Here is a 17,929-nt window from a genome sequence, read left to right as displayed (position 1 = left end):
CAGTGACACTGTCTGCTGTCTCTGTTTCTGCACCTCCATGATCGGGGCAACAGTCAGTGATCAGAACACTGATACCCAATATCGTGAGGACAGAGGCTGCCTGCAGCGGCTTCCACAAGGTGCTTTCAAGCTGTACCAGGAACACGTGTAGAGCTGCGTGCCACAGGACTGAGATGGGAAGGATGGATAGCCGCTGAGGATTTGAAAATCAACTGCAATTAGCCACAATTTACAGCCTGAGGCTTCCCTTGGATGTTGCAAACCTTTAGTAGTTTCCCGAGTTCCAAAAATAGTTATACCAGGCAGAAACTGAGGGCATAACAGTTGTCTGGATGTGGACCTAGGTTCCTGGGACTTCCCATTCTGCTTTCTTAGAGGAATCCTATCCCTGCCTCCTTTTATCAAACTCTTTGCTACCTCAATACAGTATTTATCACAGTGTACATAAAAATGTCATTGCACCTTGGTTAGTGGCTTCTCTTCCCCTGGGGGTTGGAAATACCTTGGTAGTAGTGATGGCATCTTATTCACATTTTATTCCCAGAGCTCTGCTCAGAGATGAGCTACCTATTTTACAACGTCCACTCTTCAGGTCCTCCAATGTGGATGTGAACATCCTGCTAGACTAAATGACCACCCCTAAGGTCCATTGTGAACTTCTGACCCTCAAAACTTTGTGTTGTTTGAAGCCATTGGGCTGTGATACTCAGTTACACCAGTGCTATGGAATGCATATACTAGAGGTACTGAGTAGGCTGTACTTTACCTAAGTCTGTGGTTTGGAGGACTCTTACCTTTCTTAACTTCGCTGATTGTGTTCTTTTGGCAGCCTCAGTTACCTTAACAGAAAAATCTGAGTTTGGATCTTAGCAACTAGGCTAAGTGGATTTCCCACAGTGTGTATGTGGGTTTCCTGCTCTTGACTGGTGATTCCTACTTGTACCAGAATTGATGTGCTATATACCTGTGTATAATTGTTGCTTCTAGACAGATTTTTAATATCTGGTTTTAATATCCAAAGTAGCTTCAGATTATAACACAGCAGGAAAAGTGATGTTCTAATGCAGACATAGTGATAGTTGAAAAATGGGATACTTAACTGAAAGCAGGGAAAGTTGCAGGAAAAATGAAAAGAGGAGATGCCTCGATTCCAGTATGGTTGCATTTGAGCTACTATCATAGTCAATGAGCAAACACATCTTTAAACCATAGCTGTTAATCCCTAAAACTGTCACCACACAACATGAGTCCAGTGACTCATGTTCGCAACGATCACTTTAAGTCACCATGAAAATGTTTTGACATGCATTTTCCAAAAACACAAAATTTTATGGTATATTCTAAGAGCTCTCTCTTAACATAATTCAGACTTTCAAAGGTGTTGGCTTTAGGTGTGCTTCAGTTGCTGGAAAATGACCTGATGTGGAATACCTAATTCCCTGATGATGCTAGATAGGAAATCACCCATGAGCTTTAGCAGAGGATAAATTCACAAATAGCTGTGTGAGTGAGCGAGACATTGAAGATTAGGTTTTAATAGTGCATAGACCCTGCTGTAAAAGTGTTTCTCTACAGAATTATAAACAACAGACATTAGAGTTAAAGGAGTACAAGAAGAACATCAGGATTGGACAGTCACACCCCAATTTAGACTCATTATAGTGATTTTGCTGTGGTCATTGGAATGGGGGGGTGAATTGTTTTTTCTTTTTAAACTTCTTTAATAACAGTTATATCATGATTACTGGACACCTAGTTCTTTTTTGTGGCTTTTGCATATACAAAGATGCTTTAAAGGTTCATGAAAAATTACTATTGCTGTCTCCACCTTACAGATGGTAGACGTGAGGCACAGAGAGATCAAGTAATTAGAGTTTGTCCAGCTGTTAAGTCTGGATTCCAATGAAGGAGTCTGGCTCCAAAGTCTGTGCTCTTAGCTGTGCTCTGCACTAACTTCTCCGGCAGTTTTCAGCTGTACTTCTGCATTGCCTCTCCTAAACCTGCCCATGCTGTAGGTGTTGGTGGAATTTCTCTTTGACGTTTTTGTCCTTGCTCAAGTCATGTTTTGCCTAGTCTGAGCAAACTGTTCATTCTGTCCCTAGTGATTCTGGTCTAATCCACTTTAGTACTATGTCACCTGGATGTCATTCTTGTTTAACAATGTGTACCATTTTCCATTTCCTACAGAATAGAGGCCAGATTCCCAAGTGTCATATTTTCGATATTGAAGGACTGAGTGCTTGGTGTGGTGGGTTGAGCTGCTGCTTGAGACATTCACATTCCATTTCAGGATGCCTGGGCCTTCCCCACTCTTCATTCCAGATTCCTGCTAAGTACACTTTGGGAGGCAGTGAGTGATTGTTCAAGTATCTGGGTCCCTGCCAACATTGTGGGAGACTCAGCCTGAATTCCAGGCCCCTAGCTTTGGCCTGGCCCAGCCCTGGTTGTTGAGGGCGTTTGAGGAGTGAATCAGTAGATAGGAGAACTCTCTCTCTCTCTCTCTCTCTTTCAAGTGGTAAGAACTATGAGAAAGATTGTGAGCAAAATAAACCCTCTATGGTAACCTTGAGCAGAAGAGAAAGGCTTGTGCATGATGCCTTGGTGATGGACAAGAATTGAAGACCAAGCCAAGCAAGATGCTCCTGCTGGCCCTTCTTGTGCCTGGCACCACCTCCACTGCAAAACCAGATGGCTACTGGTTACAGCACTGTCAGTCACAGGGACCATCTCACATCCAGTCTCACCATCATCTTGGCCTTAGGGTCGTGTGCACAAGATTCAAAATCACAAGCAGGAAAAGTCGTTTGACCAAGCCTGGCTCACTCCTCTGGGGATGGGGGAAGGAGGATAAGGAGTGCTTTCCTTTGGCTTCTTTAATAGGATGTAGGTTCTCTTCTTCCACTGAGACTGACAGCATGAAAATTACCCCAAAGTATGAAGTTGATTTGGTTCCTGGCTGCAAAAGCAATGAAAAATATCCCTACAATGGTGTTGATCCAACGTTTTCCTTTGCAACTCAAAGGGGATAGAATATATGCCCATGTGTGCTCACACACACACACACACATGCACATACAAATGTTTAGCTGAAAAAGATTTCAGGACACAATTCTTACCCATGGAAATGGGATAGATATTTTCTGTTACACTCTTACTTTTAAAAAGGTAGTCATGACTCACTATAGTGATTCAAGTTTAAAATCTTACCCTACAATATTTTCTGTATGTTATACTTAAAACACTCTCAATGAGTTGTTTTACCCAGGAAATGCTTACTTACATAATAGACAAATCCATTTACAATTTTGATCTTTGAGTGTTTGCAAAGTACAGATAGATGCATCCTTGACATGATGAGGTTATTCCCAACAGCTCCATCAGCAGCTGAAAATATCCCAAGTGGAAACTGCGCTCAATACACCTAAGCTACGGATTGGGACTCTGAGGGGGTGAGGGGCCTGGAAAGAAAAGGAAGAAACATACATGCAGTAACCTTCCAGGAGCCCTGAGGGAGGGGGAGAAAGGAGAAGGATATACAATGTAATCTTTGGATGCTGTTGTTTCTGCTTAACAGACCTCATGGAGCACTCTGAGAGCTTCTGTGCAAAGTAGTCTACTCCCATGTCAGAACCCTGATTGGGTCACATAAAATGCCTCATTAGCATATACCTTGTCCAATCAGAAAACTTCCTCCTTTAGAAATGCATACAACTCTGAACCAGGCAGACTTGAGCAGCAACTCTTAGGGCAGGCAGCCGGGTGCAGGGCAGGTCCTGCTGGCTCCTAGAAGGCTTTCGCTGCTTCTTTCAGTAAGTATTGTTATCTTTGCTCAATCCTTCCTTGTCCATATGCCTCATTCTTCATGATCACGAGACAAAGAACCCAGCAGAGAAGAGAAACTGTAGCACAGACGACTGCATCACTCTTCTCTGGCAGAAAGAAGCTGTGATCCATGAGACTGTTGTGCTCGGAGGAACCTTGCAGAGAAAGCTGTGACCTGATGGGAGAGGAGAAGCTGAAACCCAGAGAGCTGTGACACAATGAGCTATAACACAGGAGCTGTTCTGTTCCTGATGAACCTGGGGAAAAGAAGACTCTGTCACATCTCTCAGGGATAAGACTCAGGCTACTCTTGCCATGTCTGCAGCACTGTCAGACCTCACAGCTCAGCTGCACAGCACAGTGTGGAATATCCGGTTTCCTGCTCATAATCACCAGGCTGACAGTGCTACAACTGTTGCCTCTGTCCTGAACTGAGAGATGGGCTGGGGCAATATTGGGCTATCCAAATAAAAATGCGAAATGTGAGTTCTACTGAATGTGTCTGACTTTCACATCTCCTAATGTTAGGAAATTCTAGGGGCCTGTGCTGTAGTGTAGTGGGTAAAGCCTCCACCTGCAGTGCCGACATCCCATATGGGCGCTGATTTGAGTCCCTGCTGCTCCATTTCCGATCCAGCTATCTACTATGGTCTGTGAAAGCAGTAGAAGATGACCCAAGTTCTTGGGCCCCTGCACCCATGTGAGAGACATGGAAGAAGCTCCTGGCTCCTGGCTTCAGATCAGCACAGCTCCGGCCTTTGGCCATCTGGAGAGTGAACCATCAGATGGAAGACTTCTCTCTCTCTCTCTGCCTCTGCCTCTCTGTAACTCTGCCTTTCAAATAAATAAATAAATCTATCTTTAAAAAAGGGAAATTCTAAGCTGAACCACCCCAAGTTGGAGATCATCTGTATGGCATTTATTACCTTGACAACAAAATAGATAAAATATCAATGTATTGTGTAATGAAAGGCAGCCTTTTGTCATTTCCTAACAGAATATCTCATTCTTTCATCAAAAGTTGCCTGATGCAATAGTTCTAGCCTGTTTTTTTTATATCACTTTCCAGGAAACTTTAAATCAATAATATTTTGCTGAAAGGTGACAGGTTTGATTTTTGGTGATGATTCCACAGTCATGTTTCTTTCAGCAAACTAAACACTTGCCCCACATGAGCTCCTTTGCTGGGTGTGATGGAGGATACACAGTTACACTGGGCTGGGATCCTGTTCCCAAGATGCTGAAAGTCTAGAAGAAAAGACAAGGATGTAGAACATAGTTGTACCAGGTAGAAAGCGGTAAGAATCACAAGTAAGGAAAATGTGTGGGAATTCAGAGGAACATGGGTGTCTGGTTCCTGATGAGCAGGTTCTGTGGGATCAGGGAGGACTTAGGGACAGCAAGAGGGATTTCCCCATCACCTGTTGTCTGCTGCAGTGCGGCCAGTGAGGCCATACGGGATTGACCAGATTCACAGACCGAGTCCCTCTCCCTCCTGCAGTGAGAACTCCTGTCTCAGCACCTCTTTGTTCCTAGCATCTGGGCCACTTTTTTTGTGATGCTCAACACAAATGCAGTGAATGAATGAACTGCATTCTGACAGCAGAGCTCCTGTGGCTCAGCCCATCAGCCTGACAGCCAAAGGGCCCTGCACAGCCAGAGTGGGACCTCAAGGAGGTACATAAGAGCTCTTTGGGGAAGTAGTGCCTGCCCAGAAGCTGGAGTGAGGCTAGAATTCATGGGCATGGCTTGGAGCACAGTGCTAGCCTATCCTCAGATCAGAAGAAACAAGTTTCATCTGTGAGCTCATCAGTTTTCTTGAGTTTCTGTTAGGTGAAAGTTGTTCTGGGATGGGAAGGGATTTACAGGTGCTGAAAGGCAACGACTCTCTCCTAAAGAGAAGTCTGGTCTGGAACAGAGTAGGGCAGGGATTGGTAGGGAGGAGGCACACACAGAAATCACCAAGAATAATAGAGACAGAAGGGCTAAGTGCCATAAGTGGGGTGCAGGCCAAGAGAGCTAGCTGGTGACCTTTATCAACACCATGTACAGAATTCTAGGTTGACTATTGCGGATGTGACTCAGGTGTGTTATGGTACAGGACTGTTAGCCTTCTCTAGTAGTGGTACCAATATCTTGGAACTCTGCTCTTTCCTAGCCCAAATTAACCTAGTAGCATTAACCCAGTACAGAGTATTCACCAAAGCACTGTGTGTACTAGGAGACCAGCTGAGCGCAGAATCTGCTCTCCAGGAATACGCTGCATGGAAATCATGCTGAAAATGATACGAGTAGTATTGTGTTATCTGCTTTTGCAAGATGAAACTATGTGTCCTGGCAGATGGCCCATAGTGACAATTCATGTCTGACTACAGCCAATTCTTTAATAGATGAAATTCTGCCTCACAGAGACTTTCCCCAGGCCCCTACTGTATGTGAATCCATTTCTTGAAGAGACTCGATATTTATCCTGCATTGACTGGCTGTACAAGTTCTAGAATGGAGAGAGGCATGTCCCAGAACCAGAAGACAGATGGAGATGGGGATGGCCTTAGAGCTGGGCTTGAGATGGGCAGAGCAAAGAGCTGCGAAGCAGTGGAGAACACTCCAAGCTGCTGCTAAACCCAAGTTCAGATACAGAGCTCTGTGCAGTGGATGCTGATAGGAACGAAGCAGGTGGAAACTACATCAAAGCTCGTGTTTTGGTTCTGTGGCCATTAGTCCCTTCTGTAGCCCAACAGTTGTTCATCAATGAGTCTGTTTGTGTATTTTCATGCAGTAGCATAATACTCCTCCTTATTTTAGATCCACTATGTGCTATGAGTTTTACATACATTTTTCCTAGTCCTCACAACAAAGTTACAAGCCAGTGTTTTTAGTTCATTAAAATGCATGAGATTAGTGAGTTAGCACAGAGTCAGAAGAGCTAGAAGCTCAATTCAAAGTAGAGGGTGCCACATTCCTCTTCATTGTTCACCATTCCCCTTTGTCTCTGTCTTGTCTTTTTATGGCAGTCAGTATAAGAAGCCTAACAACAAGCAATTTTCAAAAATCTCCTTAAGACAGGACATCAGGAGACTGTGCCTTCTGAGTAGTGCTCTCCCTGATAGAACATGCTGGATGGTTCAGAAATATCCTGAGCTGCCACTCCACAGGGAGCTGGAAAATCTGAAAATTTCCTTTGCCTGGATCCAGTCTTTGACTCTTGTGACACTGTGTCTCACTCAGGATTTCTGCAGACTTCTTCTGTTGAGCTCAGGCACAGAAGGAAATGCTGTCTCCATTCTCCATTCTCTCACTCAGCGTCTGTAAGTGTAGGGTCTGCCCTTGTCTGCACAAGCTGGAAATGCACCTGGTTTTCTTCTGGATCCATTTCAGATTCAGATGTCTTGCATTTCAACAAGAATATCCAGTCTGTTCAGTTCCTGGTCATCGAATAAAACTTCAGTTGGAGTGGAAGTACAAACTCCATCTTTGTAAATGAGCTTATTGCTTTATTCACCATTAAAATGCTCTAAATCTTAGGACTTTGCTGTAGTTTTTATTTCATGAATCCATAAGAAAACAGCAGCTTCAAATTTTTAAACACGTCCTGCAGCATTCAGAATCTTGAAACAGAAACTGCAGCCCTCTGCCTGCTTTTCCCACTCCAATTCCTTGTCTTCAGAGGCCACGGATTTCAAACCAGTGTGCAGCTTCTTCCAATTTCTAGCTCCACCATTATCAGAATAGACTCTTTTTCTATTTCTTGTTATCAGTTTTGGATGTGTTCAGTTGGTTTTTTCTCTCAGTGGTAGGTAATTCAGCTCTTAATGCATATTTCCAGTTTCCCTTTTCCAAGACTTCCAAAATTTGGGTAAGTCAGCAGAAACTGTTTACATCGTATATCTATTACATGTCATTTACTAACTGTTAATGTCCTAGGATTTCAGTTTCACCTCTGAGGCTGATTCATGCTGCAGGAGGCAAACACTGCTCATTGCTGCTTTCTTTCCTGGAAAGAAAGAGGAAATAGTTCTAGTGTTTACTGTCTTGCCATTTGGCTCAGCACTGCCTTACTATGCTGAGCCAGGTACCAGGGCCCATTCCCTGCCCTGGCCCTTCAGAGAAAGACCTGCATGGGTTGCCTGTAGGGAAATTTGCTTAGCGATTAAAGATTTTCTTCAACGAGAGAGAGAGAGAGAGAGAGATGTCTCATCCACTTGTTCATTCCCCAAACATGCATAACAGCCAGGACTGGGTCAGGCTGAAACAGTGAACCAGGAACTCAGTCTGGTTTGCTATGTGGGTGGCAGGCAGCCAATTACTTGACCTGCTGCCATCTCCCAGGGTGAGCATTAGCTGGGAGCTGGAATCAGGAGCAGAGCTAGGGTTCGAACTGAGGGAATCCAGTATGGCTTATAGACATCATAAGTAGCATCTTATTCACTGTGGCTCATGCTCAACAGTTTCTTAGTTCTTAGAAAAACAAACAGAAGAAACAACCTGTTGTATCATTTGGACAGAGAGTTCCCAAATGCTGCAGAGCACTCACCAAATACAAATATCCAAACACGTTGGGGGCACGTGTTGTGTTCTTCTCACTGCGTCCACCTGCCACAATCTTGTTCATTCCACTATGAACGGGCTCACCTCTGGGCCTGGTCACTGCTTGCTTCCTTTTGGTCCACCTGTCCTGCTCTCTTCTTCTCTCACCCTGTCTTCTTTACTCATCTGCATCACCATTTAGCAGAAGCATACCCCCTCGTGTTTTGTAAAATATATATATTCTTGAGTTATTGTGTATTTGGAAGTGGATTTATTCTGTGCTCACACTTGATAGTTTAGCAAGGTATAGAAATCTGTGTAAAAATCCTTTTTCCTTGCAATGTTACCATGGTTCCCTTCACTTCAGGTCTTAATTTTTACTGTGTAGAAGTCCATTTCCAATATGATCTGTTTTCTCTCTCTGAAAGACTTGGCGCCTTCTCTTTATTTTGAGAGCACTGATATCAGTGTGGTGCTTTGCAATACGCCAGTTTGTGTTTTCTGTAACTCCGATGATAAGCCCTGTTCTGGAGACTTGTGTCAGTGTTAAGAATTTTCTTGTTTTGTTTCTTCGGGAATTTTCTTCTCTTGTTTTCTCTTCTTTTTTTTCCTGCAGATATATTAGAATTTAGAATTCCTAAATTGATCTTCTCATTCTTTTAGCTTTGCACCATTGGTTCTGATTTCTGATTTCTGATTTCTGAGATATCTTCTATACTTTATTTTTCAAGTCTTCTGTTGATTTTTATATTTTAAGTATCATATTTTTAAGATTTCTATGATCTAGTATTCATTCTCTGGCCATCCCTTTTCATAGCATTGTAAATCTATTTTATGCATTCTCTGAGGGAATTAATCAGTATTTTACACACTTGATCTTAGCCAAAAGGCCGAGAAGCGATGGAATTAATCAGTATTTTAAAATGTTTTCTTTTGTCTTTCAACTGGGTAATGTCTACACAGATGTAATACAGTCATACAGTAGAAGAACATTCAGCAATAAAAAGGAACAAACTATTGATACATATAGTAATATGGATGAACAGTGGATGCTATATGCATTCTATACTAATATTAATTTAATAAATGTGAGTATGACAACATGCCAGATTAATTAAAAATTAAATGAACTTTTCAATAATAGTAATATAATAAACTTGTTTTCTAGATTGATCCCTGTTAAAAGTGAGGAAGCCATACTTAAAAGGTAACATGCTGGCCGGTGTCGCGGCTCAACAGGCTAATCCTCCACCTAGCGGCACCGGCACACCCGGTTCTAGTCCTGGTCAGGGCGCTGGATTCTGTCCCAGTTGCCCCTCTTCCAGGCCAGCTCTCTGCTATGGCCCGGGAGTGCAGTGGAGGATGGCCCAAGTGGTTGGGCCCTGCACCCCATGGGAGACCAGGAGAAGCACCTGGCTCCTGGCTTTGGATCAGCGTGGTGCGCCGGCCACAGCGCACCAGCCGCGGCAGCCATTGGAGGATGAACCAACGGCAAAGGAAGACCTTTCTCTCTGTCTCTCTCTCTCACTGTCCACTCTGTCAAAAAAAAAAAAAAAAAGGCAACATGCTGTGTGATTGAAGCAATAGGGATGGAGAACAGATCAGTGTTTGCTAGAGCCTGGGGGGGGGGCTGATTACAAAGAGGTAAAGTTATGGTGAGAGAAGGTTTTGGGGCCGTGTGGCTCCCCCTCATCTTGACTATGTTGATGTTTTCTCCATGCATTTGTCAAAACTGAGAGCTATACACCAAAAAGAGTGCATTTATTGCATGTAAATTAAAACAAAGCTTTACTTTTTTTTGTATTTCTTAATGTCTTTTCTCATTTTAAGGCCTTCTTACATATTTGGTAATTCTTAGTTACTCAAATTAAGAGTGAGGCGCCAAAAAGCAGATTGGAATCTAAAGCTATGTGATGTGTGCTCTATGCATTTGCTTTAGTTGTTGAGATATGGAGGACAAAGGGCTAAATGATGTTTTAGATGCACACACACAATACACAAGACAACACACATGACACACATGTGATGTCCATATGCCCCACTAGATTCCCTCGGTTTGAACCCTAGCTCTGCTCCTGATTTCAGCTTCTTGCTAATGCTTGCCCTGGGAGATGGCAGCAGGTCAAGTAATTGGCTGCCTGCCACCCACATAGCAAACCAGACTGAGTTCCTGGTTCACTGTTTCAGCCTGACCCAGTCCTGGCTGTTATGCATGTTTGGAGAATGAACCAGTGAATGAGACTTTCTCTTTCTCTCTATCTCTCTCTCTCATTGAAGAAAATCTTTAATCGCTAAGTAAATTTCCCTACAGACAACCCATGCAGAGAATGAATATACAATACACATGACAAATGCAACACATATGACACACAACATACATTGGTTTACTCTTCGAATTATTTGGAGCCAGGAACTCAGTTTGAATCTCCCACATGTCATGGACCTAACTACTTGAGCCTAATTACTGCCACCTGTCAGGGTGTGTATTAGCAGGAAGGTAGAATCTGAGCTGAAGCCAGGACTCAAACCCAGGCATTCTAAGATGGGACATGGTAACTTTTTTTTTTTTAAGATTTATTCATTCTGTTTGAAAGTCAGAGTCACAGAGAGAGGTTGAAAGACACCTTCCATCTGCCAGCCTCAATTGCTCAACAGCCAGAGCTGGTCCAGGAGACCGGAGCTTCTTCCAAGTCTCCCAGGTGGGCGCAGGAGCCCAAGCACTTGGGCCATCCCCCACTGCCTTCTCAGGCATATCAGCAGGAAGCTGGATTGGACGCAGAGCAGTCAGGACTTGAACCCATGCAAATATGTGATGCTGGCACTGCAGGCAGCAGCTTCACCAGCTATGGAACAGCACAAGCCATGGGACATGGCATCTTAACTGGTGTCTTAACCACTAGGCTAAATACCTGCCCCTGAATTTCACTTTTCATTGCCCATGGGCTGGTGCTGAGTCATAGTGGGTAAAGCTGCCACCTGCACTGCTGGCATCCCGTATGAGCACTGGTTCAAGCCCCAGCTGCTCCACTTCTGATCTAGCTCTCTGCTATGTTCTGGGAAAACAGTGGGAGATGGCCCAAGTCCTTGGACCCCTGCACCGCATGGGAAAACCAGAGGAAGCTCCTGGCTCCTGGCTCTGGATCAGCACAGCCCCGTCCATTGTGGCCAGTGGGGGAGTGAACCAGTGGATGGAAGACCTCTCTCTATCTTTCTCTGTCTCTCCTTCTCTCTCTGTAACTCTGACTTTCAAATAAATAAATACATCTTTTTTTAAAAAAGTCATTGTTCACTCCTCCAACAGGACAAAAGCAAAAGCTATGTATATTTCAGCCCTTGGGGGACCAGTTGAAACACTTATCTGTAAATACATTTCATTTTCTGTAATTCAAAAAATTTGTGTTTTTATCTAGATTCGGAGTCCATATGTTTCTTTCTAGTCTCCCATTGATAAACACAGGCACGTAATACTGCTATTAGAACAAATTGCATCTTAGCTTGAATTGTAGATAGCATATTAATCTTGATGATGTTAGTTTTTCTCACCTGTCTCATGAAGTAGTGGCAGAGAATTTATCATTGGCTCTTGACAATCAAAAACAGTGTTCTTGCTGCCTTTTGAAACTGCCTATCATTTAAATTCAGTGTAAAAAAATATTCTTCCTCCACCAGACTAGATAAATCCCAGTTTTTTTCTGATATGTAGATAGGGATTGTAAAGATAATTGAAATCTACAGATAATCCCCATGCTTCATTTCAGGTCTTATTTTGTCCTCTTTCCTAATCAGATCCTTTCTAGAGCAAGCAGAGTTTAACGGATTTGAGTTTCACAGTGGCCTCCTTTCCTTAGTACTTCCTGGGGGAATAACAAATAAATAGAGCTTGAGGAAGTGGGTAGCTGGTGCAACAAGCCACTTTAGCATTCCTTAAAGTCCAGCCCCAGGCCTTAAATGGTGTAGCTGTTGTGGTGCATGTTATGTGGCCAGCTTAAAGCCTTGAGAAATGTCCTGCATCCACAAATGCACTCACGTTCATATGTGTGGAGAAGAGTCAAACAACCTCATTCTCACCAATCCCTCTGTTGGAATTCTGATCTCCTTCTTACCATTGTTTGGTGTGTAGTGTTTCTGTTTCATACCCTGCCTTGAGTTCATTATCATAGTTACTGGCTGTAGCTACATTGTATCCATTATATCCTTTTCCCTCAGGAGGTCATAATTCTTTGGGGATTGGGATTCCTGTTTTATTTATCTTTAATTCCTATTTTTCCTTGGATAAAACTCAATGATCAACAAATCAGGTGCATCTCAGAACCCCTTGGAGTTGTGTCTCCACGCCATCTTGTTTTTCCTGCCCTGCTAACCGAGGAGGCTTGTTCCAGATCTGGGGATGGGTATGAGCACTAGACTCATAGGTATGAGCAGGAGGAGCCTGGCCCCTACCCAGCTTTGAGAAAACCACTCAGCGTCACAATACAGTTTCCTCATTTATAAAATGAGAGAGTTGAACTAATTAATGTCCCAGTTCTTCCCACTGCTAACACTCCTTAGTGATTCTACTATTAATGTACTCCCAGCAAGGCATTACCCAGAGGGCTAAATAAATTAAGAAAGACCCAGTGATGCGTCCATATTAATTTATTGTGCACATTTTTGTTGAGCACTCATGAGGGGCTGGATGCACTCTTGTGGGCACTGGAGTTTGTGGTGAGCAAGACTTGGCTCATCCTTAACCTCATAGAACTTTTGTTCTATTGAGATAGGATGATGGTGAACCCATGAACTACATAAGGAAGAGCTGGAAGAGGCTGTGAAAGAAATGACAAGGAGCCATCCCTGGGTATTGAGAATGACCATCGGGAACACCTGTTGGAGGAAGGGTGCATTAGGCTGAGGTATGACATGTAATGGACATAGGGAGCCAGGCATTGGGTACGTAAAACCGTGTGGACATGGCAGGACTCTGTGGCTGCAGCTGAGAGAGAGGGGAGCATTGACAGGTGAGAGAGGGAGGTTTCACAGGGTCACAAAGCTTGGGGAAGGGATGTCTTTGCAGCATCTGTAGCTCAGAAATGACCCTATTTGATTAATGTGTCAGATACTCTCCTCTACTCCCTTTCCCCTTCCTCTCCTTCTTCCTTCTCATCCCTCCATTCCTGTCTTCTCTTACTCTCCTTCTGTAAATCTTTATTTTTTAATTAATTCAATTATTGTGCATATTTGTGGGGTGCAGTGTGATCATTTGATACAGGTATACAATGTATAATGATCAAATCAGGATAATTGTTGCCATTTCCATCTTAGGCATTTATCATTTCTCCATGTTCTGAGCATTTGACCTTCTACTTTTTAAAGATTTATTTATTTGACAATCAGAGTTAGACAAAGAGAAACTGAAAGAGAGTGAGAGTGAGAGAGAGAGAGAGAGAGAGAGAAAGAAACCTTCAGTTTGCTGGTTCAATCCCCAGATGGCCAAAACCAACAGTGCTGAACCAAACTGAAGTTTCTTCTGGCTTTCCCACATGGGTACAGGTGCCCAAGAACTGGGGCCATCTTCCACTGCTTTCCCAGGTGCATTAGCAGGGAGCTGGATAGGAAGTGCAGCAGCTGGGACTCGAATCTGCACCAATATGGGATGTGGCACTGCAGGTGGCAGCTTACCCCACTGCAGTACAGCACTGGCTCCTGAACTTCTCTCTGTTAGTTCTTCATACAATATATGAGGTTTTCTGACTATAGTCACTAGTATGCTGTAGCACGTGAAAAGTTGTTACTCCTGTCTGACTGCATTTGGATGCCCGTATACAACCTTCCTCCATCCCCTCTCCTCCTCCCCTTTCCAGCCTCTGGTAATCAAGATTCTACTTTCTTTTCCCTTGAAATCAACCTTTTTCCTTCTATCTGAGGGTACTTCAAAAGGTTCAGAGAAAAATCGAATTAAAACCCAAGTTTATTTTGGTAGCAAAGTGTTTTGAACGCCATGTGTAGCTTTTCCATGAACCTATTGAGGAAGCTTCTTATGCATGTGTCTCTAGAGAATCAAGGGCAGAAGCCTGGAGAACTGGTGGGTGACCTGTGAGTGGTGTCTACAGCAGAAGACAGTAGCGAAGCAGATGGGGAAGGGCAGGCACTCTGGAGATGAGGTTTGGAAGCCCAGCTCACAGCCCTTGCTACAAGGTTGGGCTCAGTAAAGAGGAGGGGTCAAGAAAGGTTCTAGATGTCCATCTCTGTTAGCAGGGGAGATGGTGATACCCATAAGCCAGGCTAGGAGGCCTGGAGGAGTGAGATGGACACTAGGCAAGGGGTCTTTGCTCTAATGCTCTGGAGCCAGTCCATACATTTCTAATATCTCAGTTCCCCTTGATAAAATGTCATTTCCGGAAGCAGCCTGTCTCCCATGTTTGCCATGAAAAATAATAGCTAAAAATAATTTCACTTCAGAGATATGCAGTAAGATATGAAGTTCACTGAAATGATCAGAGTCTAGTTAAAAAGTGAAAACTGAGGTTTTTCCAGCGAGTCAAGGTAAGGTTTCCAACCCGGAAACAATGGTCAGTTGCCTGCGTTGGCAAAGTTTGGTTACAGGTCTCATACTTTTCTTACTGTTGGAAATAGTTTTTTTGGTGGTTTTCTTGAAGGCCCATGGCTAGGCCCTATCAAAGCCTTGATGACATAAAGACCTCCCATGGGCTCACCTCTCAGACACATATTTAGATCAAATCCCTACCCTTACTCCACTAACGATAATATACAACGTGCTTTGAGGAATATATATCAAGGAAACTAAGGATGCCATAGCTGTGTGTTCATTGATTCTCTGTGAAAAGTTATTTTAAAAGGCTAAAAAAGTGAAAAGAGCCTAAAGTCTGACAGTAGAGGAATCCATGAGTAAATCATGCCACAAATGACCATTAAAAATTATAAAGTATTTACTACATGAATTTACATGGGAAGAAACTCAAGCAAAGTGAAAAATTGGAATTATGAAACATATGAGTTTTTTTTTAAGTCTGAGATATTACCTAGCACACTCGATGTCTTGGGGTGGGACCAGGGGGTTAGTGCATACTTGTACCTCTTTTATGCAGTTATAGTCCTTTTATTGTAAAATTGGCAGTGCTTGTGGCTGGCGCTGTGGCATAGCAGGTAAAGCTGCCGCCTGCAGTGCTGGCACCCCATATGGGTACCGGTTTGAGTCCTGGCTGCTCCATTTCCAATCCAGCTCTCTGCTATGGCCTGGGAAAGCAGTAGAAGACGGCTCAAGGCCTTGGGCCCCTTCACCCATGTGGGAGACCCAGAAGAAGCTCCTGGCTCCTGGCTTCGGATCAGCACAGCTCCAGCCATTGCAGCCAACTGGGGAGTGAACCAGCAGATGGAAGACCTCTCTCTCCTTGCCTTTGCCTTTCTGTAAATCTGCCTTTCAAATAAAAAAATAAATAAATCTTTTTTAAAAAAAAATTGGCAGTGCAAGTATTACCATTTGGAAATAAAATAATCATCTTAGGCAAAAAACCAATACTAAGCACCATGGACAAGGAATAAATATCCTCTAGTTCCCGGCTGAAATTTCTCCTGAAAGGATTTGTTTTTTTAAAGCGGAAAACAAATGACTTATGTTGGCAAATGTAAATGAAGCCTCTTTTGGAGAAACATGCAACTTTTTTTGAGAGACTTTAAACATGAAATGACATAATATTCTGCTTCCATGTCAGATGGGTCTAACCTTTGAAAAACCAAGTTTGGTGGTGTATAAAGGGGAACACAGCAGATGATTTCTTGGGGACCTTTTCCCTTTTCATAAAGCATCACTGGTTTCATCATTCTTCCATCCAAGTTTTACCATAACAGTGATATATCTGGGGCCACCGTCTGCAGTGCCGGTATCCCAAGTGGGCGTCTGTCCAAATCCTGGCTGCTCCACTTCTGATCCAGCTCCCTGCTATGATGTGGGAAAGCTGTGGAAGATGGCCCAAGCCCTTGGTCCCATGCACCTGCATGGGAGACCTGGGGAGAGCTCCTGGCTCCTGGCTTCAGATTGGTACACTCCAGCTATTTCAAACATCAGGGCAGTGGACCAGCAAATAGAAGACTTCTCTCTCTCTTTCTCTCTCCCTCTCTCTCTCTCTCTCTCTGCCTCTGCCTCTGCCTCTGCCTCTGCCTCTCTGTAACTCTGCCTTTCAAATAAATAAATAAATCTTGAAAAAAAAGAGTGATATATCTACGAATAGTCTTCATTTTTTTTACTCAGTGTAAAATAAAAACTTTTGCTGCTTTAACAAAGATATTTTGAACACAATCCTATTTATATATTAGAATAAAATGTAAAATGCCATCCACATTATGTACGTAAGATAAGGACTTGAAAGCAGGCTTTGGCCAGCTGCTGTATTTTGTATTATTTGGCATGTTTTTTGCAGAATTCAGCACCACAGACAGCTACAGAATTCTTACATCCCCAACCAATATTTCAGTTTATAACTATATTGAAGTGACACTGAACTTGTAAAGTTAACTTAAGAGAATATCAAGGATTCTTTTTTAAAAAATATTTATTTATTTGAAAGAAGTACAGAGAAAGAGAGTGAGGAAGGGAAGGAGGGCGGGAGAGAGGGAGGGAGGGAGAGGGAGACAGACAGTGACATCTTCCATCCACTGATTTACTCCTAAAATGTCCACAAATGCCAGGCTGGACTGCCAGGCTCGCACGTCAGTTGCAGGGCCCAAAGACTTGAAACATCTTCTGTGCATTAGCAGGGATCAGACATGGAGTAGCTGGGAGTTGAACCTGTGCTCATATGGGATGCTTGTAATGCAGGTGGTGGCTTAACTTTTGTGCCACAACACAGGCCTCAAGTATAAAAAATGTTTTTTAAGATTTTATTTACTTATTTGAGAGGTAGAGTTACAGACAGAAGAGAAGGCCGGACAAAAATGTCTTCCATCCTCTGGTTCACTTCCCAAATGGCTGCAACAGCCGGAGCTGAGCCAATCCTAAGCCAGGTGCCAGGAGCTTCTTCCAGGTCTCCCATGTGGGTGCAGGGGCCCAAATATTTGGGCCATCTTCTACTGCTTTCCCAGACCATCAGCAGAGGAGGAGAGCAGAAGAGGAGCAACCCATATGGGATGTCAGTGCTTAGCCTACTACACTACAGTGCTGGCCCCCCAGGTAATGAGTTTTAAACTTCCTGTAATTTGCCTATTTAGAACAAACATGCACAACCTTATCAAGTACAACGAAACACCAGAATATTCCTAAGTCATTATAATTGCAGAAAACATAAAAGAATTATTGCACTGAAACTTTCTAAAGGGGGTGAATAAATTGATTATATGTAAATATTTGCATGTGACTACAAGTAAAATTATCCTAGTAAATGTTGTGGGACCATCCTAGACTCCAAACACATGTACCAAAGAGATTTCAACTAACGTTTGAAAGCCAGGATTTTGCTGTCTTTTGCATTATTTTATTTACCACTGAGTTTAGAGTTCATAACTTATGCATTTTTCTGTGTTCTGAAGTTCTTCTGAAGGGTAATTTATTACAAGGCAGGGACTATCATGGGAGCCTCTGTGGTAAGTT

At 43.2% G+C, this 17,929-nt stretch overlaps 1 protein-coding gene across 8 annotated transcripts in view; it reads left to right on the top strand.

Moving 5' to 3' along the window:
- The window catches only part of MTUS2 (microtubule associated scaffold protein 2), a 663,520-nt gene that overhangs the window by 185,596 nt on the left and 459,995 nt on the right, over positions 1-17,929 (top strand). Inside the window, exon 1 of one of the 8 annotated variants that reach the window (XM_089304270.1) lies at positions 13,134-13,241. The exons of the other annotated variants lie outside the window; for them this stretch is intronic. The gene's annotated coding sequence lies outside the window, so the exon portion shown is untranslated. Of the gene's footprint in view, positions 1-13,133; positions 13,242-17,929 lie in introns of those variants that run through there. 8 annotated transcript variants of the gene reach the window in all.

The sequence above is a fragment of the Oryctolagus cuniculus genome, chromosome 9, assembly GCF_051225735.1.
Source record: "Oryctolagus cuniculus isolate XC-2025 breed Fujian yellow rabbit chromosome 9, ASM5122573v1, whole genome shotgun sequence".
In the NCBI taxonomy this organism is placed as follows: Eukaryota; Metazoa; Chordata; class Mammalia; order Lagomorpha; family Leporidae; genus Oryctolagus; species Oryctolagus cuniculus.
The sequence above is the reverse complement of the archived record's forward strand: the minus strand, read 5'-3'. Positions and strand labels throughout refer to the sequence as shown.